The 18,148-nt window shown below is 40.7% G+C and overlaps 1 protein-coding gene across 1 annotated transcript in view; it reads left to right on the plus strand.

Moving 5' to 3' along the window:
* Positions 1-18,148, plus strand: part of CAMK2B (calcium/calmodulin dependent protein kinase II beta) — a 266,998-nt gene that overhangs the window by 121,451 nt on the left and 127,399 nt on the right. The window lies entirely within an intron of this gene.

Raw genomic sequence — 18,148 nt, forward strand, 5'->3', positions numbered from 1 at the left:
ATTTGCATTATTTCTTCCCATTGCTCATTATTTACCATAGATCTATGTTTATCTTCTGTGTAGATTACTTTAGACACTTGCTCTATTTTGCCTAGATTTCTCATTTTGCTTTCCTCACTTAGAATAGACTCTGCCACACCCAAATTACATTGATTAGAAGGTTTTAAATCAGGGATCTCAATTCATAATGATTTCTTAGGTTTCGTTCCCATTTGAATATATCTTTCCATATCATCTCATGAAGGAGATTGACTATATTTTTTACATGCATGGTTACAGCATGCACCATCATGTTTGTTATCATCATTTCTTTTTGATTCATTGTTGTTCTTAGACCATTTCGAATTATAGAAGGTCTTTCTGTTGCCTCTGTCTCTCTGATTTTGATTAGCATTTCTTGAAAAATCCATTTGCTGCCTAAATCTACAAAATCAATGGACATGCCCAATCTGTCCACATAGGTAGCAACGTGGGGACGATTTTGTTCTTTGGGTGTTGCTAGTAGGTTGCCTATACTGATTTTGGTTCCTACTTGTTTGGAGAGCAAAATTTTTCACTTCCTCTAATTCTTTCTCCCACTTTGCCTGTTTAAATTGTCGTTTCAGATCAGCTATCACTTCATCCTTATCAGTTTCGGATTGTCTAGCTAATCTTGCCTCTTTTTGTTTTAAGTTGTGAATGTAAGCTGCATGTTGCCTTACATCCTCCAGTGGTAATGATTCCCATTGTGGACAACTCTGTCTAAAATAGTTTTGTATCGGGATTGAGGTTCCCATCACAAACTATTTACATATGTGGTCAATGGTATCCTGGGCATGTGTGTCTCTGAGACCAAGAATTGTTTCTGCAGCTTTGATTACCCTATCCAGAAAACTACTTGGGTGTTCTTCTTCCCCTTGTTTCAGTTTTTTGAATTTTTGCCATGCATTTGGTCTTTTAGTGTGTAATCTCATTGCTTCAATCAAATCTGCTCGGCACCTCATTAAATATATCATATTGGCATGTTGCGTAAAATCTAGGACTTGGTGAACCAGTGGCCAAGATTCCAAATTGGGATTCGTCCTAGTTTCGTTAAGGAATTTTTTCTTTTCCGAGGGAGTGTAAAATTCCCCCAAAAGAAATTCTACGTCATCAAAACTAGGGTTGAATAAAGTGAACACCCTTTTTAGCTCTTTGAGGCTCTTGAAATGTTTTTCATAGAACTTGGGGAATTGCCTTTTTAGAACTTCCATATTGCTTGGAGTGAATGCCTTGTATGTCTTTACGTGCACCACCCCCTCTCCTGATTGAACAATGGTCCTGTCCACAATCGGTAATACAGAGATTACAGCGTTTTGGATTGATTGATCTTTTGCGGTGTTATTGTGTCCTAAAAATTTCAATTCCACAATCTCCAGTTGGAGGATTGTGTGCTTCTCTAATTCTTTTCCCTCTCTAATTTGTTTTAACACTTGGAACAGTAGCTTGATATTCTCTACTAGTTCCCCAGATTCAACATCAGTTTTTGCAGGAGATGTCTTAAAGTAATTACACAGGTGAGTCATAACTGCCTTAGAGATTATAAGGATTTTCCAGAGAGATAGGATAACTGCAATAGATGTGGGGATGAAACATATGCATTCGGCTAGGGTAAAGGCAAACCATTTGTAATAATCATATATTTCTAGCATTTGTTGCACTAGATTTGGGACTTTTACAAACCAGAAGTTGCATAGACCTTGCATAAGCGAACAAGTCTTTATGGAGACACTGCCTAAAATAAATGTAATCTTGCCAGATTCATTTTTGTTGTTTTAGGAGATTAGTAGGTTTTTTTTTTTGTTAACTATGCTCGCCAGATGTAATATGGGAATAGGCTAGAGGTAATAAGGAGATTAAGGCAAGATAAGGTTGCAGGTAAAGGACTAAAGGTAATGAGAATAGGGATAAGGCACTGTGGATAGGGGTTTGTGGATCCCTAAGGCAGTAAATAAACAAGGAAGATACAATGGTGAAGGTAGTAGATTGAGGTGGTAGGAGAAGTAAGGGAATGACTGAGTTTAGGGAATATAAACACGGAGGTATAAAGAGTTACAAGGGCAGTAAGCTACAGCCTGAGAGACACAGACTGGGACACAGGTTTGAGACAGAGACACTAAAGGGAAACAGACTGAGCCCTTTAAGTAGGAAGGTCACTTCTACAGACAAAGGTTAAGGCCAGCCAAGAATGGCTTGAAACTGACTAGAGGGCTTCTAATCAGTTTCTCAGGTTCACAAAGGAATAGTTCAGAGGAAGTATTGAGATTTCACTTCCTCCAAAATGGACACCTCCAATTCCCTTCATGACCCAGAGACAATATTATTCCTTTTTTCCCCTTCTCCCTCTCTTATCAATCAACTAATGAACTACCCAAAGGTTTGATTAAGTGACAAACAGGGATTATTGATTTTAGGGTTGATTGGAAGGGATGGAGGGGTACAAGGTAACTCTAACAGCCGCCTAGGGAAAGCTTCAGGTGGGGGAGGTAGACAGGAATGTGAGACTGAGCTAGGACCTGCCTAACTCACCCCCAAAGGGTTTTGTAGCCTATAGGATTAGGAAAGTTGGATACAATGATTCAAGAGATCATTCATAACAAGGGTAAGCCCTATTGACTACAGGGAAACTATGTCTACAAGTTTGAAAGCTAACCCCAAGATCCACCCTCCTTTCAAAACCCCAAGAAATTTAGGAAGGGAAAATGATGATTGGGAATAAGGGAGGTTAGGGAGATTTAAAGGAAATAGTTAAACTAACAAATTTGAAGAGAAAAGCTGCAGAATATAGGCCAGGTTTTCAGTCTAAAGAACAGAGCTCAGTTGACCCTTCTACTCTCGTCTTGTTCCCAGGGTCAACTGTGTAACCTCAGGATTCTAACCCCTTTTTTAACTGTCAGAAACTCTGTAGTAAGGCTTTGCAGGGTTGATATGCATGCACCCTTTTGCTCTACAGGCTCAAATGAGCTAACATATAAATATTTACCTCATCCAACTGAAAGGGGAAACAGAGACAGAAAGGTAAAATAAAATAGCAGACTCAGGGTCACATATCTAGGAAGCAGTAACAGAGCTGGTTCTGGAGTTTAGATAGCTGATTTCAAAATCTAGTGCTGTTTCCCCTTAGCATAGCATACCAGCTCCCATGACACCTCCCCTTCTGTAGGCACTAAATATTTGTAGAACTGTTACAGACACAATTCCACAAGCAGCATTGTGTTGAGCTAGCATTCTGCTATTAGGAATACTCTGTGATAAGGACTGGGGAGTTTTAAAAGACAGGGAGCTCCCAGTGAGAAATCATCCTCTAATAATGTAAATCAGTGCCTGCTGGGCTCTTTCGAGTTTATGAGTGCCTTACTAGCCTCTATATCATCTGCCTCTGTTCTAAATCTACAGTGACAACCAAACAGTCCCATCTGCCAGAATGCTCCTTTTTTAAATGACATGGACAGTCTTATGAAACTTCTGGACTCTTTCTCAGATCATGATTTTTTTAAAGTCATAATTGAAGGAAATGATAAATTTTGGTTGCAGTTGAATGAAAATGAAGATGTAATTTTTTTTCTCTAACCAAATTCATGAAACCTTTGAAATCTCCCCACAGTGATCCAAAACTAGAGGGAAACAAGACATACCCAAGTAAGAATAGCATCAGGAAAATTGAAGGAAATCAGGACAAATCACTTCAGAAGGAGGAAATTAGGGAAAACTTCCCAGAGGGGGTGGTACCTGATCTGAACCTTGAAGGGTTCTGAGAGATAGAGAGGAGGTGATGCATTGAGGCATGGAATATAACTTGTACAAACCTTTGGAGGTGGGAAATGAAGTGTCTAGTTCAGGAAATGTTTAGTAGACCAGTTTGGCTGGAATTGAGGTTGGAGTTAGGTTGTGGAGGGCCCTGAATGCCCTCCAGTAAGGAGTTTGAGTTTGAAGTCATGTTTGCCAAGCTCTCTGCAAACTAAAAAGTGCTAGCAGTTACTATTTTTTGGCAGTGGTTGTTGTTAATATTATCATAGGAGTAAAAGATGTCATCAGAAAAATGTGTGATATAAAGAGAAAATGGACTGGTTAGTGGCAAGGTATAACATGTGGACAGCCAGACTGCTCTACTGGTATCCTTGAGATTTCAGGAGAAAGTGAGGAAGATCCTCCAGCATGTTGGGAATATCCTATGGTATCATAATGGGAAGCCAACATGGACTACAGTATACCCTGGGGGAGAGAACTTCTGAATAGATAAGACTAGAGATCCCTTTGAGTATATTCTAGGTCACAGCTTGCATCCCACCCTTCATTCAGCCTTCGATTCAATTGCTGGTTTTACTCTGACAAATACAGCATTAAGGGGAAAATGGCTAGAGGAATTTAATGACTGAAGCTGGAATTCTGTTATCCCCTTAATGATGGCAAGGCTCTCATACATAGGACACTGAGCCCATAGGGGGGTTGATAGTTACCTTTCTTGGAGCTGTCTCAGGCTGAAGAGCACTTCCAACATCCATGGCATTCATGGCCCCTATATTTTTCATGCAACAGTGCTGGCATGTGAGAAGGAAAAGTCAAGACTTCCCATGTGACAGGGGTGCCAATTTTTTTTTCTTCAGTACCTTCTGTTTGGAAGGCTCTTTTGGACATAGAGTCAAGTAGATGAGTTTCCATGAACCAGGCAGCAAGCAGTGGGAGAATGGATGTCTATATTCAAGACTCTCCAGTTTATTTCTAGGTGATTTGCTTCCTTGCTCTGGGCAAGTTCTCACTTCTTTCAGATTTGGTTTTCCTCCTCATGAAAGTAGGCTGCCAATGCTGCAGAAGGCCAAGAATATAGTGCTCCAGCAAAAAGGTTTTGGCTATGCCATAGGTCAGATTGTGTCCCCACAGATAGTGGTGTTAAGGTGGCTAAGGACTGATTGAATGTGATCTGCCTGTGGTTCAGTGCATTTGGCTGTCAGGAGACCTTAGATTGAGTGGTGCTAGATTTTTCATGAAATTGACTTTTCTAGCCAAACAGTCCTATTTGGTCATTCCTTGAATTTGATACTTTATCTCTCACCTCTGTTATTTTTGAACATGCTATCCATCTTGCTTAAAATGCATTTTCTCATTTCTACCACATTTTCTTTTAATTATCATGTCTAATGACCTTTTTCTCAATCCTCATCCTTTTTTGACTGTTAACTTCTGACACTCAATCACCATTTCTTTCCTCTTGGATTCTCTGGCCTTTCTAAGTTTTCATAATTCTCCTGTCTCCTGATCTTCTTCTGACCTATTTGACTTTTCCTCAGTGTCCTTTGGTGGAGGCCACTCCATTTCCTGTAGGTGTCCCTAAAGCTTCTCTCCTTAGCTCTGTAAGAGGGTGGTTTAGGGGATGGGACCAGATGATTAGGATAGGGCCAGTATCAGAAGATTAACTGGTTTGGAAAGGCCAACAAACCTTCTGACCCCCATTCTCACATTCTAGAATCATTTCCCTGCATCTGCATCGCCCTGAAGACCTACCTCACATGCTTAAATCCTCTTTTACTTATAATACGATTACACAAATAACATCTTGGGTGTTTCAGACCTTCTTTCCCTAGTGACATATTGATTTCTAGACTATAGTGATCTTAATGCAGCTAATGCTTTCATTTCCTTGATTTCACCGCCTTTCACTTTTTTATTTGCTTCTTGTAACTTTTTTCAAATCTTCAATAACACTATCCTTTTCATTTGCACTCTTATTTTTGTCAGCTGAAAATACATAACAAGCTTTTTTCTTTGATTCCTCCAGACTCATTATCTCCCAATCAGGACAGTTGTTTCTAAAAAAATTCCTTACTACAGAACAGGCATTCTTGACAAACAACCTCCTCATGTGTGCAATTGTCTCCTCAGAGAATACATCGAGACCTAATTGCATTTTGGCTACATCCATTAGTTTATCAAGAAATGCTGCTGGTGATGCTCCAATTTCCTGCTTTATATGTTCAAATTTTGACCAGAAATCAGATCTTCTGGCATTTGCTTTCATTACCTCAATAATAGACTCTCTGGTTTATTTCAAAACTCTATAATTGTATACTGAATTCAAATCAAGTTCTTTATAATTATCTGGCCATGGTGTTAGAGCAGGATTAGTACAGGTTTGTTCTATAAACTGTTCCCTCTCTCTTCTAGTTAGGAGTTCTTCCAATAAAAGAGAGAAGTCACCAAAATCAGGGTCAAAGATCTTAATTGCCCTTTTAAACTCCCAAATAACTTTATCAGGCTCGTCAAAAAATCTTGGAGTTCTCTTTTTGATCGAATCTAATTCAGCAGATGAGAATTTCTTATGGTATTTCAAATGAATATCTCCCTTGTCTGCTGCAATAAAAGGTCTCTCAAAGGAAACAACAAAGCAGGTATTATATCCAGTGCCTCAGTTTCCCTTTCTAGCCTATTGGGATTCTTAGATATTTCGGCACTTCCCTTTGCTTATTGACCCACACTTAAATCATCATAATTAAAAACAGTAACAATACCTTTTCCACTAACAGTAGCATTAATAAGAGTTGCATAACAACATTTTTCCATAGTATCAATCTTTTGTTGTAATAATATCATCTGCTTCATCTCAGAGTCCCTAAATATCATAGCAAAACCAGTCTTGATCTTATACAGAATAGCAACAAAAATCCACTTAAATTTGTATAGAAAACCCCAAGCCAACAAAGCTACAGGTATGTAAGAACATACTCTTTGCATAGTCAATTTCATCACCGGGTTTATCATATTCCAGCCTAATAATCTATACACAAATTCTGGGATAACAGTCAATAACACATATGATATTAGCATCACATTTACATATGTAGCCTCCATTATCCACTACAACATGGATATACTTTTTCATTGGCTCGAGATTAGATGCTTGGGCACCAGAACTGCTGCAAATATGTAAGTAGCATTGTCCATAATTTTGCCTATTATTACCATATGATGTATTATTTTTCTATGATCCCTTCTTTTTATTAGTTGTGTCTAATTGAGCCTTGAGCCTGCAGTTTCTGACTATGTGTCCCAATTTTCTACATAAAAAACAGTGTAAACCTGACTATACTTTGGTCTCTCTCGGGTTCTTATCCAATCCTGCATTATTTGGATACTAGGGGCTTGCAGACCTTGGCAGCATGCATTCTGGCACATAAAACCATTTTGCTGACCATATCCATTATTATTGTTATTATTATTCCAATTATTTCTTCTATTATTGTTGTTATATCCATAATTTCCATTGTTTTTCTGCTTGGCAATTGTCCCTTGAACCTACATTTCCTAACAAAGTGCCCAATATGGTTACATAAAAAACATCTCGTAGACCCTTGGTATCATTGTTGCCATTATTATTACTATTATTACTTCTATAGGTGGTATTATTTTTTTGGTCCGTTGGCTGTACTGCTCTTAATGCCACTACTGCTTTTATTTCTTCTGTTTCCTTTTCCTTTGCTCTTGTGTTAGTCTCCTTAAATTGTTTACATAGGCTTTCTATGATCATATCCTTATCCTCAGTTGTTCTATCTCTTTCCTGAGGAAACACATATATAGTCTTCTGTTTTAGCTCGTCTAAGGATAGCAATTCCCAGTCAGGACAGTAATCATGGAAAAACTTCCTGACATTGGTGACCAAATTGTTAACAAATATTCTTTTTACATGGGATATTGTACTGTCCTCCTGAGTGCTGAGACCTAAAAGTATCTCTATGTCCTCTAACACTCTATCAAGAAACAATGCTGGTGTTTCTTGACCAGTCTGCCCTGTCCACTCAAACTTTCTCCAAGCATTTGGCCAATGGGAATTTTTCTCCATGACCTTCAAAACCGAGTTCTTTGCTTATTTTAGAAGTCTGTAGTTGGCAACGGAGTTTAGATCTAACTCGTTCCAATTCTCTGGCCACAGAGTCAATCCCTATGTTGTATGTGCGTCAGCCAAAAACTTGTCCCTGTCTCTCTTTGTTAAAATTCCGCCCAGTAAAAAAATGAAAATCATTAAAATCAGGATTGTGCATTTTGATCGCCTTTTGTAGCTCCTTTACTACTTTACTTGGTTCATCAAAGAAAGTTGGCTTTCTACGTTTTATTGCTGCTATGTCCTCTGCCTTAAATTATGTGTGTTGTTTTAAATGAAATATGTCATTGTCCATTATAATTGGCATGTCCCATAATGGTAACAATGTAACTGGTTCTTTGCCATTTTCTAGTGTACTTTTTTCTTGTTGCAGTTAAGTTTCTGTATTGGTGTAACCAGAAGCTTCCCTTGATTTCCCTTCAGCAAGACCAATAGTATTGCCTTGTTGTAAAATATTCTGTTTTTATTTCCATTAACTTCAACAACAACTTAACTTTAGAATCCTTGCAACTAAAAAAATTAAAACAATATCCTATACAAAAAAATACATCTGATTTTATATACCATGTATCCACTCAGTACAACAATTGACATATGTGCTAATATATCTAATACCATGATAATACCATGATACTTAGAAATGATTGTGCCACCTCAAAATTTATTACTAATTTACAATATTTAAGTATACACTTAAACCAAGGGTAAGGAATAAATAGTATACCTTGCCACAAAACAAACAATAGATAATTAATAAACTCTTTTATTGCAATCTTGCTAAACAATGACACAACTAACCAATTAGACTAGTGATGGACAAACTTCCCCACGGGCCAGATCCAGGCTGTAGTTTGTCCATCACTACCTTAAGCAATACTATGGCTTGGATCTGGCCCATGGGGAATTGCTTGCCCATCACTGAATTAGACACAATTATAGTGGTGTTGTTAGCAACAGTGGAAAGACTAGTACAAACGCAACAATTCCCTATTACAATATCAACATACAAAGAGATTAGGTGACAAAAGTAGCAAAAGAAAAAAAAAGCAAGAAAAAAACCTTGTTTGGGAGCTGTTTTATGCCTAGGTTGTAGAATAGGCTTCACTCAGAGATTTGTGAATGAATGTGGCTAGGGAGTAATCAAATCTTAGTGGTGTAGCTCCCCCTCAGGATCTTCAGCCAAGAGCCAATGCCTGTTAGTTTCCATGGAATGTTCACCCCACTCTCACTTCCAGTAGCTCTTTTGCTCTCACAAAGGTAACTTCCTGGCCTCATGACTTAGCCTACCCTTCTGGGGCTGCCAAATGAAAAAATAAAATAAGGGGAAGGAGTAGGATGGGCTGGACTGGGTGCCAGGAAATAACAAAATAAGAACTCACCCACACACCCATAAGGTAAAGGACTGATTTGTTACACTGAATTAACCACATAGGGGATGTGGGGGAATGGGGAATGACAGTTGACAGTTTAAATGTCCACCAAACAGCCAGGGATACCAGGGATGTTAAGGTAACCCAATAGTGGTTCTTGTTGGTGTAGAGGAGACACAGGAAGTATATTAAAACAGATTTTAATGTTGATAAGGTGGGAAAGTGGGTGATGGATTTCTAATACTGAAGGAATTGTAAAAGGTAAAAATTATGTTGGACTGGATATTTAAAGTTTGGTCGCCAGGAATTGATTTTCACAATTCCAATGAAAGACCCAAGTCAGGATGGCTTTTATGGTAGTTTATTTACAAATAGAAGTGAAGGAGAGAGAGAGAGAGAGAGAGAGAGAGAGAGAGAGAGAGAGAGAGAGAGAGAGAGAGAGAGAGAGAGAGAGAGAGAGAGTGTGTGTGTTACTCTGGCCTGTTCCAAAGGCCTGAACCAGGCAGGGTTTCAGAGACTGCAGCAAAGGGGGGCACAAAGGTCAGTTAAACAAGACTTCTAGCCACGAGACCTCCTCTAAGACAAGAGGCCTCTTTCAAAAAGGCTAATGCCATCAGAAACACCAAGGAAATGGAGTCAGGCTTAACTTACCTACGTGACAATTCAACGGGAAGCAGTCTGAGGTCTCAACCCAAGCTCCTCCAAGGCCAAGTTCAAAAGACCAAATCTCCCTCACAGGAAGTTATCATATTTAAAAGATAGTTCTTTTCATCACTTCCTGTGTCCACCTCCAGTACTACATGAACAAGTGGCAGTCTCAACCTTGTTTTGGACTGCCCAGGGGGCAGTTACTTGTTTTTGATTTGTCACTTACTAGCACATGTGGGTCATAGACCTCCCCCCTTGCCACTTAATTCTGAGTTGGGTGGGGTGACATTCCTGGTGGCTAAAATTTAAAGAATGAATAAGGGTGAGCCAATTCCATTTTCACAATCCCCCCTCATGATCATTGGGTGACTAGTTTCCCCAAGTGATCACTTTACATAATCATCTTGTGTCCACAAAAGTCTTCTAACTACAATAGTTAGAGATAAGAGGGAAATGGAAGAGAGAGAAAGCAAAACCAATGTTTAACCTCTTTCAGTTCAATTAATTGTACCCCAGAGTTCATTCTGGATCTTCTTGATGCAATATAGATTCTTCAAGCATTTTTCTGCAAACAGTTCATTCTCTGGATTTAAGGAGTTAGCAAGCTTCTTTCCCTGAAAATTTTTTTGAACAAAAATTTTAATCTTGGATTTTTATAAAAATACAATCCCTCCTGAAGAAGGTGTTGACCAACACCCAGATCAGCTAAGGATAAATGGTTGCATTATAGGGGTGTATGAGTCAATTATAAAAAAAATCCACAAAAACATAAAAACATAAGAAAAACAAAAAGAAGAAAAATTAAACTTGGAAGAAAGAAAAAATTCAAAATCAGAATCAAAATATCAAAAATCTATCATTGGTTTTGTCCTCTTTTCTTTTATCCCCAAATTACTGTATTTTAAAAAGTTGGTTATGTTTACAAGAGTCTTCAGGGAGTCTCCCTTGGCTCTCAGGGGGGAATGTGTTATTGGAAATTTTGGGGTCCTTGAACTATATTTTCCATGAGCTCACTGGTCTCCTGTCTTGTGTGATGACATAGACAGGAGGATAAAATTGAGGGGCTGGGCTTCTTCTCTCTCTTTGCTCCCCAACCAGCAGCATGGGAGGAGGTAACAGCACATTCTTTTTAAATTGACTTAGTGAGCATGGCACATGGCTTCATTTTCTAATGGCTACTAATAAATCTATAAAACCCATGATATTTATAAAGTTATCTTTTATATTAATTTTATTTCTTAAAGAATAAACAAACTGCCTTTAAAATGAAAGGAGTTCAGCTGGCTCTTCCCTTACTGCACTAACAGCTCTAGCTATGTTGGAGAGGGCTAGAGTTTGGGATTCTCATGGCTCAGGCTGATCCTAGATGATGACAGGAATAGGAACAAATCTTTGAATAGCTAGTAAGTCCAAATGAAGCTCTAGGGATAAAGTCTGTCTGACAGCCATCCACCAGTTGCATATCTGAAACCTTTTCTCAACCTAGGCTGTGCTGATTGATGACCTCGTCAATCTTCTTTAAAATCCCAAAAATTCACAGCTACTTGAGTCTCAGCAAGCTGGGCCACAAAATCCACCTTCCTTCTTCCAGCTTAGCCAAGAAGTCCACTTTCCTTTTCAAACCTCACTCTTTATTCTATCCTGGAATGTCCATGTATTCAGTCAAGGCTTGCTTTTAGCTGTCAGCTTTCTATCCTAACTTAAATCTATGTTTATACTATAACTTACCTATAATAGCCTTGAACCGCCTGCAATTTCTGACTATGTGTCCCAATTTCCCTCCCAAAAAAGTACTTAGGCAAGTTGGTTCTCTGTCTATTTGTGTAAAGTCTCTTCTAGGTCTGTATGATTGCAATGTTGCCAGATTTTTTTACTTCATCTATTTCCTTATGCCTCAGTTTATTGTTTGCCTCCTCCAGCTGTGTTCTGAGTTCCTGGACCAACTTGTCCCTTTCCAATTTTTGTTCCTTGTCCCCAGTAAAAATGTATGTGACTGTATGCCTAAGATCCTCTAATCCTAGGGATTCCCAATCAGGACAGTGTAGATGGAAGTAAGTCCATACAGGCAGACTACTTCCTTTAACAAACTGTCTCCTGATGTGTTGAAGATTTTGCTATGAGAGGTCTTGAAAACCAAGGACATTCTCAGCTGTCTCAACAATCCTATCCAGAAAAGTGGATGGATGGTCCCCAATCTCTTGTTTAAGCTTTTCAAAACATCCCCATGTGTCATGTGCTTAGAAAATAATCTCATTGCTTCCACAAGATCTTCTCTGGCTCTATGCAAATATGTTAAGTTCTGGTTATTTGATAGCTCTAGATCTTGCCCTTGTTTTGGCCATGACAATAGATTGGGTTTGGTTCTTATTTCCCCAATAAATTGATCTTTATTTCTTTGGGTAAATAGTTCTGACAAAAATATTTCAGTGTTCACTTGTTTCAAGAGTCTATAGTTTGGGAACTGAGGTAAGATCTAATCCACCCCAATTTTCTGGCTGTGGTGTTAATCCCTGAGTTGTACAGGTCCCCTCCAAAAACTTATTCCTCTCTCTCTTACTTAGCACTTCACCAAGGAGAAAGTGGAAATCATTGAAATCTGAGTCATGCATTTTGATGGCCCTGCTTAGCTCCTTGACCTCTTTGATAGGCTAATCAAAGAATTTGGGTGTCCTTCTCTTAATAGCCTCAATGTCCTCAGCTTTAAACTGGGTATGCTTTTTCAAATGGACGGTGTCATTTCCAAAATTACAGGAATGTCCCTCAAGGGCAACAAATTGACAGGTGGTTCTGTGTTATTTTCCAAAGCATTCTTCTCATTTTGTAATCTAGACCCATTTCCAGTGTAGCCAGATGCTTCCCCTATCCTTCCTTTCTCCAGACTAAAAGCATTTCCATTTTGCACATGCAATTCTAAGGTATCAATTTTAGTTTGCATTATCTTAAGCATGATCTTAATTTCTGAATCTTTGAATAGCCAGGTAACAATAATCTTAAAGAAATAACCAACAGAAAAGAATAACCACCTGATCCTCTATATTATATAACCACACAATGCAATAACTGGCAAATTTGCTACTATACCAAGCACTGTTATGTCTAAAATTGGTTGTACCACTTTAAAACTTAAAGCCATCCTACAATATTTGGTTATACATTGCCATAAGAGATGTAATATCCAGTCAATGATATCTTCCATCTTAATACCCCCTAGTATTATTACAATTAAATAATCAGTTACTATGGTGGTGGTGTTAGCTACTGTGAATTAATACTATAGATATTACAAGTTAGTAGTAAAATAACAATTCCAGGGGAAAAGAAAAAAAAGGAGAAAAAAAAACCTTGCCCAGGTGTTGCCCTTTGCCCGAGTTGTAAAATAGGTCTTTGCACTGTTTTTAGGAATGGAATTGGTGAGGAGCTAGCTGGAGCTGAGTGGAGCAGCTCCTCCTCAGAATGTTAACTAGGAGCTAATGACCAGTAGTCTCCACAGAATCTTCACCTCTAATCCACTTTGTTAGTCTCTTGACTTATTTTGTAGGCACTTCCTGGTTTCTCCTAACCTAACCAACCCTTCTGGGGATGCCAAATAACCACAGGCTGCAGAGGCTCGGTTGACTGGATTCCATCACACTCCTTCATGATAACTTCTGCCAGCCACTGCCAAGTCTCTCTCTCAGCACAAACCTCTCTCTGCATTCTATATCAGAATGTTCATAGTCCCAGCCAGGCTTCTGCTTTGGTCTTTCTGTTTACTATCTTAAATTTATTTCTACCTTACAAACTACCTATAACAGTGTCAAGGAAAGTAGGGTCATATAGCCGAATTACATACTTGAACTCCTTTATGCACCGCATTCTTTTTTTCAGGCTAAGTCCCCAGCTGCAAAAGGTTTATGGGTTTTTATGTGGATAATGCCTTGGTCTGTTTGTAAACTAGTTTGGTCCCTCAATGATAGAATTGGTGTTGCACCCTCAACCTCATCTTTCTTTCTCTCATCATTGTCTTGTTTAGTGTATTAATGGGGTATAATATGAGGGGGGGAATGTAGCTGGGAACAAGGTTGAGTCTGAATAGCAATCCCCTTCTCACTCCTACCCCTTAATGCTGTGAGACTAATTGGGGTCCCCTTGAAAAATGGGGGACCCTGGGAGGGCATGCCATCGCTGGGGGGGTCTGAAGGAATGGTACCTCTCCAAGGAGGAGTGAGTGATGTCCCGGTTCAGTGTTGGTGTGAGCCGGAGTTCACATAAAACTCCCCCTCTTCGCAGCAGGGGCTCAGGCCTAAGATGGAGTACAGCCTGACTAACACTCCCTCCCTGAACAGTCTCTCAAATGGACCTAACGCAAATCTGATCTTTCTCTTATTTATTGAAACACAGGATTGGAAGAATGGGTGCAGGATAATGAAGGTCAGTGGGTACAGGAGACCCTAAGATTTTGCCCCTACCAGGTCTTTGGCCCAGAGAGACCAAGTCTGTCTCCATCCTGAGTTTCACCTGCCCTTCCCCTTCTAAATCTATTGCTTATAATTCAATTCAGTTGGTTAGATTATATGTGGGATACTGTATGGCAAGGTCCAAGGAACACAGAATCCCCAAACTCTAGAAGGCACTTCTAGCAAGCAGGAGATGGCAGGCTGTTGTAGAATATCAGGTATCTGTATTGGTCAGGAACCTCAAGATGTCTCTTCTGGTGGCCACAGAGCTCGAACCTCACGTCATCCCCCATGAGCTCAGACCCCAAAAGGACCCCTCCTAGGTCCCAAAACTCCCAGAAGTCCCTGCTCTTCCAACTGTCATTTGCACTCCCCCTCCTGCCAACATTCCGTGCCTCTTGCAAGAATTTCATGCCTTGCCTTAATTCTCACTTTAGTATTATCTATTTGTGTGCCATTTGCATTGTTTCCATCCCTTTCCTCAGTCAGTTCCTTCACCATTTGTCTCAATTGTGTGATTTCTTCCCTCATTGCTACCACCATTATTTTTAGTTCATTGTCCTTTGCCTTTTTCCCAGCCACCAGCCTTACACATTTCTTTATGGCATCATATAATTAAATTAATGAAAAAAACTGTCCCTGCAATTGTTGGTAAGTATGAAAGAACCCTGTCAGCCACTGGAATCTATTGTATAGATTCAATAAAAAATAGGTGTCATCTGGGATCACTATAAAAAAGATGCTGTAACACATGTACAGGACCTGGCATAGGAATGCTACAAACCCCATTGCTGTTACAAGTTTGTTTGCCGACGTTGGACCTAGAAACCTCTGCACAGGAAATTTGCTTTAAAAACTTCTCCTTTAAGAACTCCCTCCCCCAGGAGGAGCGAGATGTTCTAATTGGCTGTCTGGTTGCTGGGCAGATTCCAGCTCCGAGAAACTGCTTCAAGATGGCTACTTCTACTCCCACACTGGCTTTGCCCTGTGAGCAGGCCTCAACCTCCCTGTTACCACCCACTGCCTTCTTCTTCCCCAACCTTTTAAACTAGGTAGCTTTGAAACCGAGCCGGCTCTGCCCAAACTGTAGAACAGGTGGGGAGCCCCCGTAAATGCTGATATAAATGACTGGCCAGGTGGTGTGGGCGAGCTGACAGTCAGGGTGTCCCTCCCTTGTAGACAGGGTAAATGGCCTCCTCTGCCCCTGACTGAGCAGGATGGAGGGCGAGAGGATTCCGAAGTCTGTAGCAGAACAGGGAACTCCCCAGGAGTGAAGAAGTGATGGCGGGTTAGGAGATTTTTCTTCGCCTAACCCTCCTCCGTGTCCCTTCTGAACACACCTCTGCCAGAGAGGGAGCCATGGCGGCGGCCCAGCATTTGGCTTTACCGGGCCTAAGAGAGCTCTCCCTCCGAATCGCCCTGCCCCCGTCCTTCTTTACTCCTCTCAGGAAATCCATCCGACTGCTTTGCTCTTAAAGGTTGATGAATATTTAATAAATAGATAACAGGGCCGAGGTTGGGAGAGAAGGTTATGGGGATCCCTAGCTGGAAAGGTGGGTCAGGAGTTCAAGCCTTTCAGGCTTACCTGAACCTCTCTGTCTAATGATGGAAACGGTTACTGCTTTCCTGAGCTCTCGGTGAGAAAGATGGTGGTCTTTAGGTTGGCAGGAACAAGAGAGATCGGTCTTCGGGCTGACCCCATTCCTCTCAGGGTGACCCCTTCAAGATAAGCGGCAGCTGATCCCTTTTACACAGGTTTCCCTCAGTTCAGAAAGCAGGATGGTTCAGGGCTGATGTTTCTCTGAGAGATTAGGAATCACGGGTATGGGACCATCCAGTCTTCCAGAAGTCTCTCTGGGAGTTGATGCTCATTCAGAGTCCAAGATCAGACTCTCCTCCAGGCTGTTAGGATTTCCCAACTGCCCCTGCCTCAGGATTCCAAATGACCTTTGGCCTCTGTCACTGTCCTCCTGCCTTCATGGCTTCTCTGTCTAAATTCCATTCCTTCACAGTCTGTAACACACATGGTATCAGCATCACATTTACATAGATAGCCTCCATTATCCACTGCAATACAGTAACAGTCAAGCAGGAATAATGTGGGAATAATGATTTATATAAGAGTAGTTCTGAAAAATTTGCAGCCACTGTGAAAAAGCAAGCCTCTACCAAAGACCTTATTTGGCTTAAGTGCTGGACAGCTCCTTTCAGCTGCTAGCCTTGATTGACAGCTCACCTCCAGCAAACCCTGAAAACTCCACTGCCTGCCCACTTGACTGACAGCTGCAGGAAAATTCTATAGCCTGTCACTTCAAGTTCTCTCTCATGCCTGTGAAAAAATACTGACAACCAGGCTTCAAAGATCCCTTCAGGCCTTACCCAAAACCAATCCAGGTTCAGACCCTCTGGCTTTGCCAAAACTGTAGGAGGGTGGTTTAAGGGATGGGACCAGATGATTAGGATAGGGCCAGTATCAGAAGATTAACTGGTTTGGGAAGGCCAACAGAGCCCAGTTCAGGCAGAGATGACACACACAGACCACTCAGTAACAGGGATGGATGTTGTATTTATTATAATAGGGAAAGGAAATGGGAATTTTGGAATACCCTGAAGCTAATATCAACTACCTAAACCTCCCCCCCCCCCACCCCAGATCTAAATGTCCCATCGCCAGGAGTCTTCACAGAGTTTGAGCTATACTAATCCTTACCTAACTGTCTAAAGATCCCAGTTCCTAATCTAGATAAGCCTGTACTAAACCAATCCCACTTAGATGGCAATAGAGGTAGTGGTCTATGGCCGTTATCAGGGCTCAGGGAGAGGTCCTGGATCCAAAAGGAACCCAGACCTAATCTTACAGACAGATGCCAGATGGTCCAGGAAACACAATAGATAACAGCAGGGCAGTAGGTAGGATGGGGAATCAGGGTAGAATAAGCCACTAAGGAAAAGCAGCCAGCCTCTCCAGGTCAAACCAGAGAAAGACCCAGCTCAAACCTCAGTTAACTGCCTGACCCCCACTCCCACATTCTAGGATCCTTTCCCTGCATCTGCATCTCCCTGCAGACCCACCTCACATGCTCAAATCCTCTCTTCTTTATAACAACTCTCTCCTCTTTTCTCCCCCAAGGGTATCTTTTCTTGATATCACCAATGTCCATGGATTCATTTATCATCCATCTCTATAAAGATGATTCTCTGATTTATATGTCCAGCCCTTAATCTCTTTCTTGAGTTCTAGCCCTGTTCCAACAACCTTTTGGATATCTTGAGTTGGATATCCTGTAGGCATCTGAAACTTAACATGCCCAATTATCTTTCCCAAGAAGACATTTTTCTTTTTTTAATTTTTTAACATAGCCCTTACCTTCTTTCTTAGAATTCATACTAAGTATCAGTTATAAGGCAGAAGAACAGGAAGGAGTCAGTTGGAGTTAGGTGACTTGGCCAGGGTTACACAGCTAGGAAGTGTCTCAGACGAGATTTAAATCCAGGGCCTCCTGCCTCCAGGCCTGGCTTTTTCCCCTGAGGCACCTAGCTGCCCCTCCTTTCCAAACCTCTTAACAGGTTATTCCCCTCCACAGGTGATGTGGCAACCTTGGCCTTCTTGCTCTCCCTTAAAGATAATACCTCCCTTCCTGACTCCATGATTTTGCAATGATTGTCCCCCCCCCTTTCTGTAATATTCTCTCTCTTCTGCCTCCTGGCTTCCCTGATGGCTCAGCTCCTTTTCTGGTCACCCTCCCAACCCATTCTGAAATGTCTTTCCACTTATATTGTATATGTACATATATGTATCTGGTGGA

This window comes from Gracilinanus agilis, chromosome 2 (genome assembly GCF_016433145.1).
Source record: "Gracilinanus agilis isolate LMUSP501 chromosome 2, AgileGrace, whole genome shotgun sequence".
Classification (NCBI taxonomy): domain Eukaryota; kingdom Metazoa; phylum Chordata; class Mammalia; order Didelphimorphia; family Didelphidae; genus Gracilinanus; species Gracilinanus agilis.